This window comes from Microcaecilia unicolor, chromosome 5, assembly GCF_901765095.1.
Source record: "Microcaecilia unicolor chromosome 5, aMicUni1.1, whole genome shotgun sequence".
NCBI classification, from domain to species: Eukaryota; Metazoa; Chordata; class Amphibia; order Gymnophiona; family Siphonopidae; genus Microcaecilia; species Microcaecilia unicolor.
In genome coordinates this window covers 122140838-122157452 of record NC_044035.1, presented here as the reverse complement: position 1 = coordinate 122157452, position 16615 = coordinate 122140838, and the positions used below count along the sequence as shown (strand labels likewise).

The 16615-nt window shown below is 40.3% G+C and overlaps 1 protein-coding gene across 1 annotated transcript in view; it reads right to left on the bottom strand.

The window, feature by feature from the left end:
• The window catches only part of ZMIZ1 (zinc finger MIZ-type containing 1), a 1052488-nt gene that overhangs the window by 629742 nt on the left and 406131 nt on the right, over positions 1-16615 (bottom strand). Inside the window, 1 exon segment of the mRNA XM_030203240.1 lies at positions 12128-12282. The gene's annotated coding sequence lies outside the window, so the exon portion shown is untranslated.

Here is a 16615-nt window from a genome sequence, read left to right as displayed (position 1 = left end):
CCACACTGTAGCTTCAACTCATGCCCTCTAGTCCTAGTATTTTTGGATAGCGTGAACAGTCGCTTCACATCCACCCGATCCATTCCACTCATTATTTTATACACTTCTATCATATCTCCCCTCAGCCGTCTCTTCTCCAAGCTGAAAAGCCCTAGCCTTCTCAGCCTCTCTTCATAGGAAAGTCGTCCCATCCCCACTATCATTTTCGTCGCCCTTCGCTGTACCTTTTCCAATTCTACTATATCTTTTTTGAGATACGGAGACCAGTACTGAACACAATACTCCAGGTGCGGTCGCACCATGGAGCGATACAACGGCATTATAACATCCGCACACCTGGACTCCATACCCTTCCTAATAACACCCAACATTCTATTCGCTTTCCTAGCCGCAGCAGCACACTGAGCAGAAGGTTTCAGCGTATCATCGACGACGACACCCAGATCCCTTTCTTGATCCATAACTCCTAACGCGGAACCTTGCAAGACGTAGCTATAATTCGGGTTCCTCTTACCCACATGCATCACTTTGCACTTGTCAACATTGAACTTCATCTGCCACTTGCACGCCCATTCTCCCAGTCTCGCAAGGTCCTCCTGTAATCGTTCACATTCCTCCTGCGACTTGACGACCCTGAATAATTTTGTGTCATCGGCGAATTTAATTACCTCACTAGTTATTCCCATCTCTAGGTCATTTATAAATACATTAAAAAGCAACGGACCCAGCACAGACCCCTGCGGGACCCCACTAACTACCCTCCTCCACTGAGAATACTGGCCACGCAATCCTACTCTCTGCTTCCTATCTTTCAACCAGTTCTTAATCCATAATAATACCCTACCTCCGATTCCATGACTCTGCAATTTCTTCAGGAGTCTTTCGTGCGGCACTTTGTCAAACGCCTTCTGAAAATCCAGATATACAATATCAACCGGCTCCCCATTGTCCATCTCAGAGTTGCAGGATGAATCTGGCCTTCCCAATGAATTTTATTACTATCAGTTACAGGATTATCTCCATAGACGTGCTTTGGGAGAGCTGCAACTCACGGAGACCTCACTAGAGCAGACGTTGGGAGGATAGAGATGTATCTCTCGCTTATATGGAGCTTTAATTATATGCTAGATGAGTCGGTACTCTATTATACCCACTACATGGGAAAAGGTGTTGGGATCCACCTTTGAGTTTGCACAATGGGATTCTTGATTTAAATACCTTCTGAAGGAATCAGCATCAGCTAACTTAATTGAAAATAAGTACAAGATATCATATCATAAGTACTATATCCCCATGCGTCTGCATCATATCTTCAGCAGGGGCTCCAGCCTGTGCTTGCGGAGCTGTGTGGAGTTTGGGGATATGTACCACTTTTGGTGGGCTTGCCCGCTTGCTCAGAAGTTTTGGTCTGTAGTATTACAGTTTTTTCACCAAATGATCAAGTCTAGCTATCCTCAGAATGCAGCACATTGTTTATTGTACTTTAAACCCAAGGGAATTAAGAAAGAAATCGATCAGTTTGCAATTAATGTTTTTGCGGATAGCAAATTATCAATAGTGGCAGCCTGGAAACAACCAGTGATGCCCCCGATGTCTACAGTGCTGTGCAAACTGGACTACATCTACCAAATGTTGCATCTGACAGCTGTTTGTAATAGGTATTTAGTGAAATTTCATAAGATATGGGATATTTACCGTATTTGGAAAACTGCACCGGAATCTGGATGAGAGACCATGTGCTTTTGAACTTACTGGATTTGATATTTATGTGGATGCTAGTATGAGGTTTTTGTTTTGCCACAGCCACAAGGGGTGGAGGGGGGGAGGTTTCTGTTTATTTGTTTACTGCTTATATTTTAGTCAAAACGTTTGCTGGCCATATGATTTTATTGTACAAGCTGTTCGTGTTATAAAATTGAATAAATATTTTAAAAAATAAATAAAAGAAATCAAAATACTGAGTGTATAAGTCGTTACATCCCTTGAAAATGAATTATTTAGGATACGTCTATCAACTTTGCAGAGAGGGATGGTGCGATGCTTGCCCATTCAATTTGGCAGTTCAAGCTCTTACAAATTAGCTGGTGATTGTCTAAAGACAGTAGTCTTCAAGTCTGCCCAGATATTTTCAATTGGATTCAGGTCTAGACAGGGCTCCTGAGGTCATTCATATTCCTCTTGTTGAACCACTCTATTATGGCTTTTGCTATATGGTTAGGATTGGTACCCTGCTGAAAACTGACTTCTCCACAGTCCAAGGTCAGTTTTTCCCCAGAATTTGTCTGTACGTTTAATCATCCATCTTCCTCTCAACATTCACAAGCCTCCCAGTACTGTAAAATTTCTCTACAACACAATACAGCTGCCTCCTTGCCATACTTTAGGGATAATGTTAGCAGGGCAGTCTGTAGTGTTTTATACCAAGACTATAAAACTTCCTCCAAGTCTTCAGTGTCCCCTAAAGTATTCCTCTGTAAACTCAATGCAGAGCATCACAGGGGCAGTTCTATAACTGGTCACCTATAAATAAGCATCTAGACGAGGCCTGGTAAGAGCCTATTCTATAAAGAACATAGGCTCCCTACCTTCCTTTATAGAATGCTAACGTAACAGCGAAAATGCATATCTATGTTTTAGGCATGAGTGCTTTGACCAGTCATAGAGCAGCATGCATGTGTCTAAGTGCCATAGATACACAAGTAACTTACATCAATAAGGGCATAGTTCTCAATGTGGGCTACTGTTAAGGCATGTTATTTTACCACTAACGTGTGCCACTTTAGCATAGGTCCCATTTTATACAATGATAGTTAATAATAACTAAGATTATCAGTAAAATAACACATCTTCTTGCTAAGCATATTTCTCAGATTGCGCCTATGTATACACATACCTGTAAAATACATATTATGGAAAAGGGGATGGGATTTGATATACTGTCTTTCTGTGGTTACAATGAAAGTGGTTTACATATTATATACAGGTACTTATTTGTACCTGGGGCAGTGGAAGATTAAGCGGCTTGACCAGAGTCACAAGGAGCTGCAGTGGGAATCAAACCCAGTTCCCACTGGTTCTCAGGCCACTGCACTAACCACTAGGCTACTCCTCCTTCTACAGAAGGTATGTGTTTGGGTGGAATTTTGGTATATACTTGCATATGTGCACACATCACTCTAATGACATATGCGTGCAATCAGTGCACACCTGTTCACAGGCAATTTATAGAATTGCACTGCATTTGGCTTTTATTCAACAGTGGCTTTCTTCTTGCTACCCCTTCCATATAGGCCATGTTTGCATAATAATCTTGAACTTGCTCAACAGGAAACACTTCCGAAGCTGAACCAGAGACCCCGTTGTATCAGCATGAGCTTCCTACTTACTTTCTAAGGATGGTCTCATTTTACATGTCTTGGTTGTGCCAAGATGTTTCTACTTTACAATAATGGACCTGATAGTGTCTCCAGGATTAAACACAACTGGGCTGATATTCAGACCGCGGGAGTTAGCTGAACTGCCTCCTGCAGTCGGCGCTGAGCCCGAATATTCAATGCTGGGCCATTTCCAGTGATATTCGGTATATTATTGTAGAAGAGGGAAGGATGTTGCTTATAACTTTATTTTGACAGAATACAACAAATACAGGAAGGAAAATATATTTTTCATATTTATGCTTTTTTCATTATTACTGAAAAAGTTTTTCCTTCAGTATAATTATGGAAGTACAACATGCATATCTTTGAAAGAATAAAATCATGAATATTCTTCTTAATCATCTACTAATGGTATAATTACAGTTTGAAAGATAGTTTTGATTAAAGAGATGACAATGTCTAACAAAATGCCCAATTTTGGCTATATGACAGGTTCAGGATAACACGGATAACTTACGCAATGTACTAACGAGAAATCTTACTCAGAGTAAGAACACGGAGAGATTCATCTCTGCACAGTATTGTTATGGATACCAGTTCAGGAACCTGCAGCAACCTGAGGTGCTGCAGGTTGGAGACTCCCTTGATAAATCAAGGTGTGGTAAGAGCCTGTCTTTCACCGCACCTTGAAAACTTTCTCCCTTAGTATTGTACTATCTTCAGCAGATCACATGTATTCCCAGGTAAGGATTCCAACTCTATAATCCTAAACTGTTTTTACTTTTAAATTAAACAGGAGTGTAGTTTGGGCAGAGTGGCGATGCACATGCATGGAATAATTTTAAAATACCATGTTTTTTTAATCAGAAAATTCCAGAGAACATCAACCCAAACTAAAGGCGAGTCATGTTTCACGACAATGACCTTAAACATTCAAGTTAATCTACTACAGAGTAACTGAAGAAAAAGAAATTTTGTGTTTTGGATTCTCCAACTCAAATTCCAAACCTAACCCTACTGAATTACTGAGGCAAAGAAGCTCTGACATGTAACAGAATTGAACCAGTTCATATGGAAGAATGAGCCAAAATTCCTCACAGGCAACATGAGAGACTGACTGTTACATGAAAAGTTTAGCTTTAAATAAGTAGCTGGTGGCATACCATACTTCCCATACACGTACATTTAGAGTCAGATTTTTGTTGGTGCTGTTTATATAATCTACCTCCAGGTGCATCACCCCTCTCACCCCCAGGCAGCAGGGAAGTGCACTGAGCGGTTGTGGGGCCTCTGCCTATTTGTGTGTGGCTGTCGGCTCTGCCGGTCCCCTATCCCAGAACAGTCAGAAGGGGCAGAGGATCAGCAGGGCTGATGGCCATCCGCATGTAGATTACAGCTCTGTAACTGCTCAATGCACCCTTTTACTGCCTATACCTGAGGGAGACCTCACTCACTGCCCTTGGTATGCCACTGCGTCCTAATCTGAAGATGTAAACTGTTATGATTTGCTATGCAAGAAGTGACGGTATAGTAAATAAATAAACGATAAAAGATTAAAAGCAGAGAGTAGAGTCAAATGGCCAATTCTCCCAATGGAGGAAGATGAAAATTTGAATACCCCTTGGATCTGTACTAGGATTGATAATTTGTAACTTATTCCCATTTCCAGGTCATTTATAAATGGATATGGTCATAGATTTACAGATGACATAAAATTACTCAAAGTTGTGAAATCATATGCTGATTGTAAAAATTGCAGGAGGACTAGGCATCCTAATGGCACATGAAATTTAATATGACCAAGTGCAAAATGATGCACATAGGGAAGAAAAATCCAAATTATAGCTACACAATGCTAGGTTCCACCTTAGGAGTCACCACCCAGGAAACCATTCTAGGTATCATCATGGGCAACATATTGAAAATGCCTGCTCAGAGTGTATCAGCATACAAAAAAGCAAACAAGATGCTAGGAATTATTAGGACAGGGATGGTGAATAAGACCAAAAATACTATAATGCCCATTGTATCGCTCCATGGTGCATCTGCACTTTGAGTATTGCGTTCAGTTCTGGTTGCCGTATCTCAAAACAGATATAGCGGAGAAAAGGTTCAAAGGGGATGGAACTCCTCTCGTATGAGGAAAGGCTAAAGAGGTTAAGGCTCTTCATCTTGGAAAAGAGGCAGATGAGGGGAGATATGATTTAGGTCTACAAAATCCTGAGTGGTGTAGAATGAGTAGAGGTAAATCTATTTTTATTTATTCCAAAAGTACAAAGACTAGGGGACACTCAAGGAAGTTACATGGAAAATCGTTTAAAACAAATAGGAGGAAATATTTTTTCACTCAACAAATAGTTAAGCTCTGGAACTCTTTGCCAGAGGATGTGGTAACAACAGTTAGTGTATCTAGGTTTAAAAAAGGTTTCGACTAATTCCTGGAGGAAAAGTCCATAGTCTGCTATTGAGACAGACATGGCAAGCAACTGCTTGCCCTGGGATTTGTAGTGACCTGGGTTGGCCACTGTTTTGAAAACAGGATACTGGGCTAGATGGATCACTGGTCTGACCCAGTATGGCTACTCTTATGTAAGAGCACCCTTACCGAATAGCACTTAGCACAGACTTCTGCGCCCAACTTTGGACACAAGGATTTACGCTTGCTGAAACTTGGTGTAAATCCTGGCACATAAGATGGACGCAGAACCCTGGTATTCTGTAACACTGTACCTAAATATTATGCACATCCCTGACCTGCCCATGAGCAAGCCCCCTTCTGAGTTGCCCACAATCCAATTTAGGCGTCCATTGTTATAGAATAGTGTACACCTAGATCCACGTGCAAATCAAAATTAGTGACAATTACGTTTTTCTTCACTCCAATAATTAAATCATTGGAGCTCATTAACTAATTATTTTGCACATGGATCTGGGATAAGTACATAAGTATTGCCATACTGGGAAAGACCAAAGATCCATCGAGCCCAGCATCCTGTTTCCAACAGTGGCCAATTCAGGTCACAAATACCCGGCAAGATCCCAAAAATGTACAAAACATTTTATTTATTCATTTATTTGTTGTATTTGTATCCCACATTTTCCCACCTATTTGCAGGCTCAATGTGGCTTACAATATTCCGTTATGGCATTCGCCATTCCAGAGTGACACAATTGGTGTTACATGAAATACATGGATGACAATATCGAATTAACTTACAAAGTTCCGTTATGGCAATCGCCATTCTGGAGTAAGTGATACAATGGAGTTGCATGGAGTACATGGATAGCAATATAGAATTAAGCATATGGGTATAGCGAGAGAGTGTAAAGAGTGCAGTTGGAGTGGTATTGTGTTTTCATTAAATTATTGCTCGTTGTGGTAAGCCTTGTTGAATAGATAGGTCTTCAGAGATTTACGGAAGTTGATTAATTCGTAATTTGTTTTTAAGTTAAGTGGTAATGCATTCCAGAGTTGCGTGCTCATGTAGGAAAAGCAGAAATAGTGGATTTTCCCCAAGTCCATTTAATAACGGTCTATGAACTTTTCTTTAGGAAGCCGTCCAAACCTTTTTAAAACTCCGCTAAGCTAACCGCCTTTACCACATTCTCTGGCAACGAATTCCAGAGTTTAATTACACGTTGAGTGAAGAAACATTTTCTCCGATTAGTTTTAAATTTACTACATTATAGCTTCATTGCATGCCCCCTAGTCCTAGTATTTTTGGAAAGGGTGAACAGACGCTTCACATCTACCCATTCAACTTCACTCATTATTTTATAGACCTCTATCATATCTCCCTTCAGCTGCCTTTTCTCCAAGCTGAAGAGCCCTAGCTGCTTTAGCCTTTCCTACTACTACTACTATTTAGCATTTCTATAGCGCTACAAGGCATACGCAGCGCTGTACAAACATAGAAGAAAGACAGTCCCTGCTCAAAGAGCTTACAATCTAATAGACAAAAAATAAATAAAGTAAGCAAATCAAATCAATTAATGTGAACGGGAAGGAAGAGAGGAGGGTAGGTGGAGGCGAGTGGTTACAAGTGGTTACGAGTCAAAAGCAATGTTAAAGAGGTGGGTTTTCAGTCTAGATTTAAAGGTGGCCAAGGATGGGGCAAGACGTCTCATAGGGAAGTCGTCCCATCCCCTTTATCATTTTCGTCACCCTTCTCTGCACCTTTTCTAATTCCACTATATCTTTTTTGAGATGCGGCGACCAGAATTGAACACAATATTCGAGGTGCGGTCGCACCATGGAGCAATACAAAGGCATTATAACATCCTCATTTTTGTTTTCCATTCTTTTCCAAAAAATACCTAACACTCCAATTCAGGTTAGTCGATAATTCCACAAAGCCCAGTTTTAGGCAACAGGAATGGGTATAAAAGACCTCTTACAGAATACTAACATGCTTTCATGGTGTGTACTTTGCCAGTGGTTGTGCATATGGGTGGAACATAGAAATCCATGTGTAAATTAGAGTGTTCTATAATTTACAAATGTTCTGGCTAACATCTAGGCATGAGCATTTATTTTATTTATTTACTAGTAAAAAAGGCCCGTTTCTGACACAAATGAAACAGGCGCTAGCAAGGTTTTCCTCGGCTCCCCTGCAGCTACCCATGTCCAGCAACCCTACTCTCCCCCTGCGCCCACTGCAGCCACCCATGTCCAGCGAACCTCCTCTCTTGCCTGCCCCCCCTCCAGCCACCCATGTCCAGCGACCCTCCTCTCTCCCCTGCCCCCCCTCCAGCCACCCATGTCCAGCGACCCTCCTCTCTCCCCTGCCCCCCTCCAGCCACCCATGTCCAGCGACCCTCCTCTCTCCCCTGCCCCCCCTCCAGCCACCTATGTCCAGCAACCCTCCTCTCTCCTCTCCCCCCTCCAGCCACCCATGTCCAGCGACCCTCCTCTCTCCCCTGCCCCCCCTCCAGCCACCCATGTCCAGCAACCGTCCTCTGGACATGGATCAGCTGTGAGGTATGTTTTTTTCCCCCCCGGGTTCTGAAGTTGACATCATAATGGCTACGGTGATGTCAGCCTGATCTACGGAGCCTAGCAGACCAACTCGGAATGAGCCATGGTCCCAGGCAAGTCAGAACATTGGAGGTGAGAATTATTATATAGGATGCATCATAATGGGTCTAGTGACATCAGCTAGGGCTTCGGAGCCCACCTGTGAAGAAAGTTACGGACACGGGCAGGCAGACGCATAGAATGTTGGAGGTGAGAATTATTATATAGGATTAGGATTTATTTACCACATTTTTGAAGGAATTCACTCAAGGCGGTGTACAGCAAAAGTAAGTCAAACATAAGCAATAGACAATTACAACAGTAAAAATATTCAAACAACAATACAAAGCATGGCATAGTATGCTACATTACAATCTCAATACAATACACAAAAAAACATTTTAATAGACAGCACAGGGTGTAAGCAAAGATGGAACATTAGATAGAAAAGATAGAGTAACAGAGGTAAGAAAATAAGGGACTAGTTAAAAGAGAGTTGCAAATGAGGTCAGATAGGTGTTCGAACATTATATTGCCTAGGGTAGGAGTGGATAAACATGTCCTGCTATAATATGTGCAGCCGGTGTCATTTACTTCTTCCATTAAAGGCCTGGTTGAAGAGCACACATTATGAACCAAATTTTATAAATAGTGCCAAAAAAATAACACACTAAGCACTATTCTATAAACAGTGCCATAGGGCTGCTGTAGGCACAATTTCTTTCACATGCACTCTATAATCCAAAGGAAAGGGGAAGAAAACCCTAGTCGAAAAACCACAAAACACAACCAAAAAATAAGAAGATAGACCAGTGATTCCAACAAAGGATATTTATTTTTTTAAAAATCAGTAAAATTACGACTCAAAATTCAGTAAAATGACATTGACAAGACACAGTCTGCGTTTTGGCACCACAGTGCACCTCCATCAGGAGTCAACACAATTTCAATGAATATTATGATTCCAAAAATGCTAAGTACAATGTCCAGTAAACAAATAATACTACATTAAAAACACCAAAATGTAGTGCAAGTGAAGCACAAGCCAAGCCTCGTCAACGTACTCAGCATTTTTGGACTCATTCATTGAAATTGTGTTGACTCCTGATGGAGGCGCATTGTGGCACTGAAACACAGACTACATTCAGCCATTGGTAATGACTCAAAATTCAAGAAAATGACATTTTACTGATTATTTAATAAATATCATTCATTGGAACCACTGGTCCACCCCCTTCTTTTTTTGCTACTATTCTTTAAAGCATGCTCTATAGAATTGGCTTGAAATGGGTGCCTGCATATCCTCTTTCCTAGTATGGAACTGCCCTCTTACTTTTGAGTCTTTTTGTTATATAACAAAAAAATCACTCTTTTATCTGACTTATGTTTTCAGTTGCATTATCTTCCCCTCTCATCAGGATTTAGATTAGGATTCAATACGCCGTATTAGCTGCGCTGAAATGCAGAATATCCAAAGCGGTCACAAACTTTTACTTAGTTCTCTAACTCAGTAGCAAATGAGACAGGATGAGTAGCAAGCGATGAATAAAATTTTCATGCATTCTTGTTTGTTCTGGAGTATTAACTTTATTGATTGATGTCACCCTTGCTGCAGTTTTGATCTAGCATTTAATGTACAGAGACATTTTACTGAGCATTACTGTCCCAAGAAAAATTGTTTGTTTGTTTTTAAGAACTTTTCTAGTCCTTATAAATTGGTGCTCAAAGCTAAGTAGGAAACTTAAAACTTCACAAAAGCACATTTTTATTAATCAGCGATGCTGGTGGTGGTATACCCTGGTTTTCATTCTAACTACAAAACAGAATTAAGCACCATCATTTGCAAATTTACATATTTATACACTGTAGTAGCAGCTGGTAGGCTATTGACAATCTCCTTCTCGTCCCCTGTGATCTGAGATTGAAGAATTGCAAGACAGCAACAGCAGCTGTCATCCACTGCCTCACAGAAAGAAAAAGCTAAGCCAAGGTCCCTGGGCACAAAAAACTGAAATAGCCAATGCCAAGGCTGGTAACACAAAAACAGAGCTGTTCCCTCTCAAAAGGCACAGATGTGAACCTAGTTCAGGCTCTCATGCAATTAGAATAGTCTGGGCAGTTTGTAGATTCTATTTTCTATGCAACAGGGCCTCTTAATTGCACTTGGGACCTGTCTATAGACCTGTTCTCAATAAGGAGCTCTAAAAGGGGGTTTGAATTTCACAAACATACCCATATTTTGGCCCCTGTCCAAGCCACCAGTTATTCCTAATACGGAATAACAGTCCTAATACGGAATCACTGGCCCAGTAGAGCAGCTCAGAACCATAAACCCCCAAATTCTATAAAGTCACTAAAAATTGCATGTGTAAATTCGGGTACTCAATTGAATTGAACGAGGTAATTAGTGCCGACAATTGGCTTGTTAACAAGCAATTACTGGAATTAATTAGATTTAATTGGACTATATGTGCATAAATTTAGGCTCAGGACATGCACCTAATTCAAAAAGGGAGTGTGGAAATAGGAGAGTCATAAGCAAAATGGGGCGCTCCCAAAATTAACACACACAGTTATAGAATATGGGGAAACGTGCCTAATTTAAGCGCAAAGATTTGTGCCAAAAATGGCCACACCTAAAGTTAGGCACGATTCCCAGCCATAAGTGCTATTCTATAAACTGCGCCTAACTTTAAGTGTGGCTTATAGAATAGTGCTTTTTTTCGGCGCCATATATAGAATTCACCCCATAATGCCTATCCATTGGTAGCAGAGTCTGATCAAGCTGTTAAAGCTAGTTTCACAAACTGAATTTCCCCCAATAGAAGGAAGCACTGTTTTCAGGTGTTTAAATGTGTCTGATAAATGTTAGTTTACTATGTACAAAAGGTAACTATGTATTAAAGTAAAACCGTATTTTCTAGAGAACACTAAGTAAATAATTAAATAATTAAAAAAAACTCGTTGCCTGACTCGATTGAGCCTGTTGTAATGACAATTAATGCATACATAGAACTCATTTTGCAAACACAATACAGCACTTACTGGGTAAGATTGTACTAGCATAGCTCACCCTCTACAATACTATTTCTACTCTGCTGTATCATGGCTTTCTGTGTTGCATCTTATTTTCATAAACTTCAGCCTTTCTGCCTAGCAGCTGGTTCCCCCATAATCCCAATATGTTTATACAAGCTCCCTCTAACGTCTTATTAGACCATTTGTTCCCATCATCCTTCTATATCCAACGTATAGATAGATAGATAGATAGATAGATAGATAGATAGATAGATAGATAGATAGATAGATAGATAGATAGATAGATAGACAGACATATATGGATATTAAAAAAGCTATGAAGGAAGTATATTTCAGAAAGGCAGAGAATTAAGCACTGGATGTCAGAGATGACTAAGAACATTAATGCCAGGTGCTTTTTGTTATAGGCAATGATGATCCAAGGAATTTTATTTAATTAATTAAATCAATAAAAATTGAAGACAGGATGAAAGTTTTCCCAGTTTAGTGTAACTTATTGTAGTATGAATATTCAGACATATTTTGTGTATATGCATACACACAAAATATATACACAAAACATTCTATTGGGGGGGGGGGGGGGTCGGTTTACACAAGAAATCCAGATAGTACAATAGGATTTCATACAGTAAAGTAATTGGTATTCTGTTGCAACACAGCATATCAGATTGAAAATGTAAAGACTAAGCAGTACCTAAGAAGTAGAAGTCACTGCATCTTGGAATACCGTTGATCTAGATGTGGCCTCCTTTCAATAATGATTGTCGATTTTGCAATCCATTATGGAAGTGTGGCGTGAGCTATAGGTAACAGCTTGGAAAACTCTTCTACTGGTGTTTTGAGTCTTTTCTGCAAAGGAAGCAATGATGCTTCAAATTGAATGAAGAGACATGAAATCAAATCTTTACAATAAACAATGATGACACTGTGATACAAGCTCTAACAAAAGCAAGAAACTGGATTATTAAAATCTGTAATAAATTTCTACAATGCAATTTCTAATCCATTCCAATTACTGATTTTGACACAGAGGACTAGAAAGTGAACACTGAATGCTACTCTATAAATGGTGCTCCAAGTTGGGCGCCATTTATGCAACAGCACATAGCGCCACCAACTGAAACCTGGCGTATATCCCCCAAATTCCATAATACTGTGCACATCTTTAGTGAATTGCTCCTGACTCAGCCATGCCCCTTCCATGGCCACACCCCCTTTTCAGTTGTACGCTAAAAAATTTGCACGCACAACTTTATAGAACAGCGCTTAGCAAGATGTGTGCATAAATCCAAATTGTTGCCAATTAATACCAGTATCGATTCTTAGTGCCCAATTATTGGCGCTAATTGGCTCAATTGCACATGCAAATTGGGCACATGCACGAGATTTTGAGTGCCATTTATAGAATTTGGGAGAGATTGTCCTTTTTTCATTTTCTTTATCAATTCAGAGGCTGATCTGATTTCCTAAAATCCAGAGTTCTATAAAAATAATTGAAATTAATCAACCAATTAAAAAATGTTGATAAATGAATCACATTTTTAATTACTGCCTGGATAATGCTGCTGAATTATATCCTCTGACCACTATGGCACTACCCAGGCTATTAACCAGATAGTGGTATTATTCAGCCCGCTACCTGTAGGCTAACTGGGGGGCACCTTTTACCAAGCTGTCGCAAAACGGGACCTGTGCTGGCGTCGGCACGTGTTTTTCACGCTCACCGAGGTCAGCTTTTACTGAAGGGTAAAAGGGAAATCTCTCTTTCCTGCAGGAAATGGCTGTGCAGCAAGTAAAGCACTTGCTAAGTAGCCACTTTGAGGAGAGCCCTTACTGTCACTCATTGAGGTAGCGGTAAGGGCTCCCATGCTAACCTGGCAGCAACCGGCAGTGTGCAGCACTGCCTGATTACCACCAGGTACACTCTGGCACTATAAAAATGAATATATTTTTGTAGCGCCAGATATGACAGCGCACTAGGGGTGAGAAGTACTGCCAGCTGCTGCAGAAGCCCGGTAGTACTGGGCTTACCACCGCTTAGTAAAAGGGGCCCTGAGTTAATTTAACCAACAAGCTAGTGGTCTGAATGTCGTGGGATAGGGATAATGTTTTTATCCCCTCTCCCAAAGCCCACCCCCAGAGCATCCACCCCTTTTAAAACACCTTCCCCAGAGCAACTACTTCTACCTGATGTACCCCCAAAGATTCTCCCTTGTAAAGACCTTCCATAGACCATTCCCATCCTGAAGAGCCTCTACCCCCAAGAGAATCCACCTCTCCAAAGGATCCCCCCTTCCTGTAGGCCTCCCCAAAAGAAGGTTGTCCTGGTGATCTAGCATATGATGGGCAGGAGCATTTACTAGTACCCATTGTTCCCATAATAAGTGCCCATATGGGAACATTGGGCACTAATGGGTTAAGCATGGGAAGCGGGTGCTGGATGTAATTGAATGGGGATCGTTTATGCTCTTCTACCCAAGACAGTAAAAAAAAAAAAAAAAAGAAAGAGAGAGAGAGAAAGAGAAAGACAAAAAAAGTATCCAGGATAAACAGAAATATTTCAGGCGATCATGTTCCACCAAAGATGCAGCTGGGATGTATCTTTGGCAGAATGAGCAGAATAAGAAGGCATATTAGATGACCAGGATGATCTTTTTCTGCCATCATTTACTAACTACAGCTAGTGATCACTGTTTTTCTATTTGTTTTTACACTGTGGTTATTGTTCCTCATACAATCTTATTCCAATTAATCTTTCTGTAATCACTGCTTCCAAATTTTAAGTCACCCTAGGAGAAGATGCACAGAGTACTATAATCCAACAGGCTGAAAAAAAATCTAAGCGTCTGCACTCCTTTAACCATAATTCTATTAAACATTGTCTATGGATTTATTGGATTTAACCGCTGCTGAACTAGAGTAACCATGTGTTGAACGAAAGCCTTTCAATTTGTAAACCCTAAAAATACACATCCTTACACTGTTTTACATGACTGTTTTCTCTCAAGTATTCTGATAATTTTCCAATGCCGCTTTTAACAAAAAACAGTTACAATTTAAAAAGCAATGAGATGGGGACAGGAAGGTAGTCATCTCAGTTTTCAAAAGTCGCAAACGTCCATGATGGACAGCAGAGGATAATAATGACATACAGTTCTGTGCTAAAAGAGGCAAAGATGAATGTGAAGCACTGAACAAGGGAACATTACAGACATAGCTTGTTCTGGAGAAGTAACAGATAAGTTTGAACTCCTGGAAACAAAGGACTCTGGCCCTGCTCAAAAAAAAAGAAACAACTTTCAAAGCTGAGAAATACCAAGATGTGAGAAGACTACTCCCTATCTTTCTAATGCAGGGCTTCCTAAATCTGCCCTGGTGATCCCAAAGCCAATGATGTTTTCAGGAAATCCACAACAGAGTTGTGTATGTATATTATTAGTGGCTCTGGTGTCACCAGGATAAGCATGGGAGAGCCATCTTGTTGTTAATAGGAATGAACACCTCTCTATGTCATGAAACAATACTCCTCTAATGATTCTGAATCAAAGTGTAAGGCCCCTTCTGCTCTATACCTAAATGAGTCATTTAATATAAGACCAGGGAAACAGTGTGATTGGGTCACCCTTTTCAACTGGGCAAGTGATAATCTTGTCCAATAGGGAGTATAAAGTACGATCCCTGAGAAAATTCAAGAGCTTCTCCATCAAAAAGGTAAAGAATGGTTTCTAGTGTCTCATTGAGAGGGAGAAGGCTGCTTTGCTTGCAGAGTATAAGGATGATAGAAGAATCTAGAGCAGGGGTGCCCGTAGGAAGAGGTCAAACAGGGTGCAGAAAAGGATCTTAAAATCTAGTACATGCCATTTGTAAAGGGTCATTTTTAATCAACAACACTATATATACTATTTATGTAGCACTGAAGCTTTAATTGTGACTTCTTTGGTAGTATAACTGTGTTCTACTGTAATTTTAGTGACACATTGGAGCTCATTTTCAAAAGAGAAAAACATCCAAAAAGAGGCATAAATCTGCATTTTGAAATTTTTTCTAACAAAAACGTCCAAATTGGTATTTTCAAAACTAAATTTTTAAACGTTTTTTTCTATGAGGTTCGACAGAAGTGCATTCAAATCACAACAGGGTTGTTATAGGGGCATGTTAAGAGTGGGATCTGGGCGTTCCTAACATTGTGGACATTTTCAGGCATAACAGAACAAAACAAAACCGTCCAGGACTAAAACTAAGCAATTTTGAGTTATACTTTTTTTTTTTTTTTACAACAAATAAGGCACAACAAGGTGCCCTAAATGACCAGATGACCACTGTAGGGAATCAGGGAAGACCTCCCCTTACTCCCCAGTGGTCACGGACCCTCTCTCACCCCCACAAAAATGTGATTTAAAACATTACTTTCCAGCCTCTATGACAGTGGTGGGTGCAGTGCACTACAGACAGGTGGACCCATACTTCCCTCTACCTGTTACACTTGTGGTGGAAACTGTAAGCCCTCCAAAACTCACCCAAACCCTATTGTACCCACATAGAGTCCCTTCCCCATGTTTTAACTTGTACAGCGCTGCGTAACCCTAGTAGCGCTATAGAAATGCTAAGTAGTAGTAGGTGCCCCCTTCACTCATAAGAGCTATTCTATTGGTGTACAGTTGGCGGTAGTGGCTTCTCCTACATCCCAATGGCTTGATTTTGTGCGTTTTTCACTTAGACTGTTGCTTTTTTTTTTTTTTTATGAACCGACGAGATAAACACACAAAGCACAACATCTAGCAAATAGCCATTTTCAAAAAGAAAAGATAGACATTTTTCTGTTTTGAAAATGGCTGTATTCCCCACTTGAATTTTGGACATTTTTAGACTTTAGTTGGATTTAGTCGTCATATCGAAAATGACCCTCATTAGGAGTCGGTTAGTAACATATGTACCTGTCAGTAGTCACTAATGTGTATTAAGTACCATAAACATTTTCTGAGAACTAGTATGAACTTCCAGGGAGTGAAAGTGAATATGACTATAATTAATATGCGAGTGGTCACACTCAGTAGTAAAACCGTGACATTTATGCCCTCAGTATTATGGGGCATCTAGATTTAAATTAATAAGCCAAATTTCAGCTATCATTTAAGCTCCCAAACACAATCTCAAGTTGACCACTTGAATGTGTGTTTTGTGA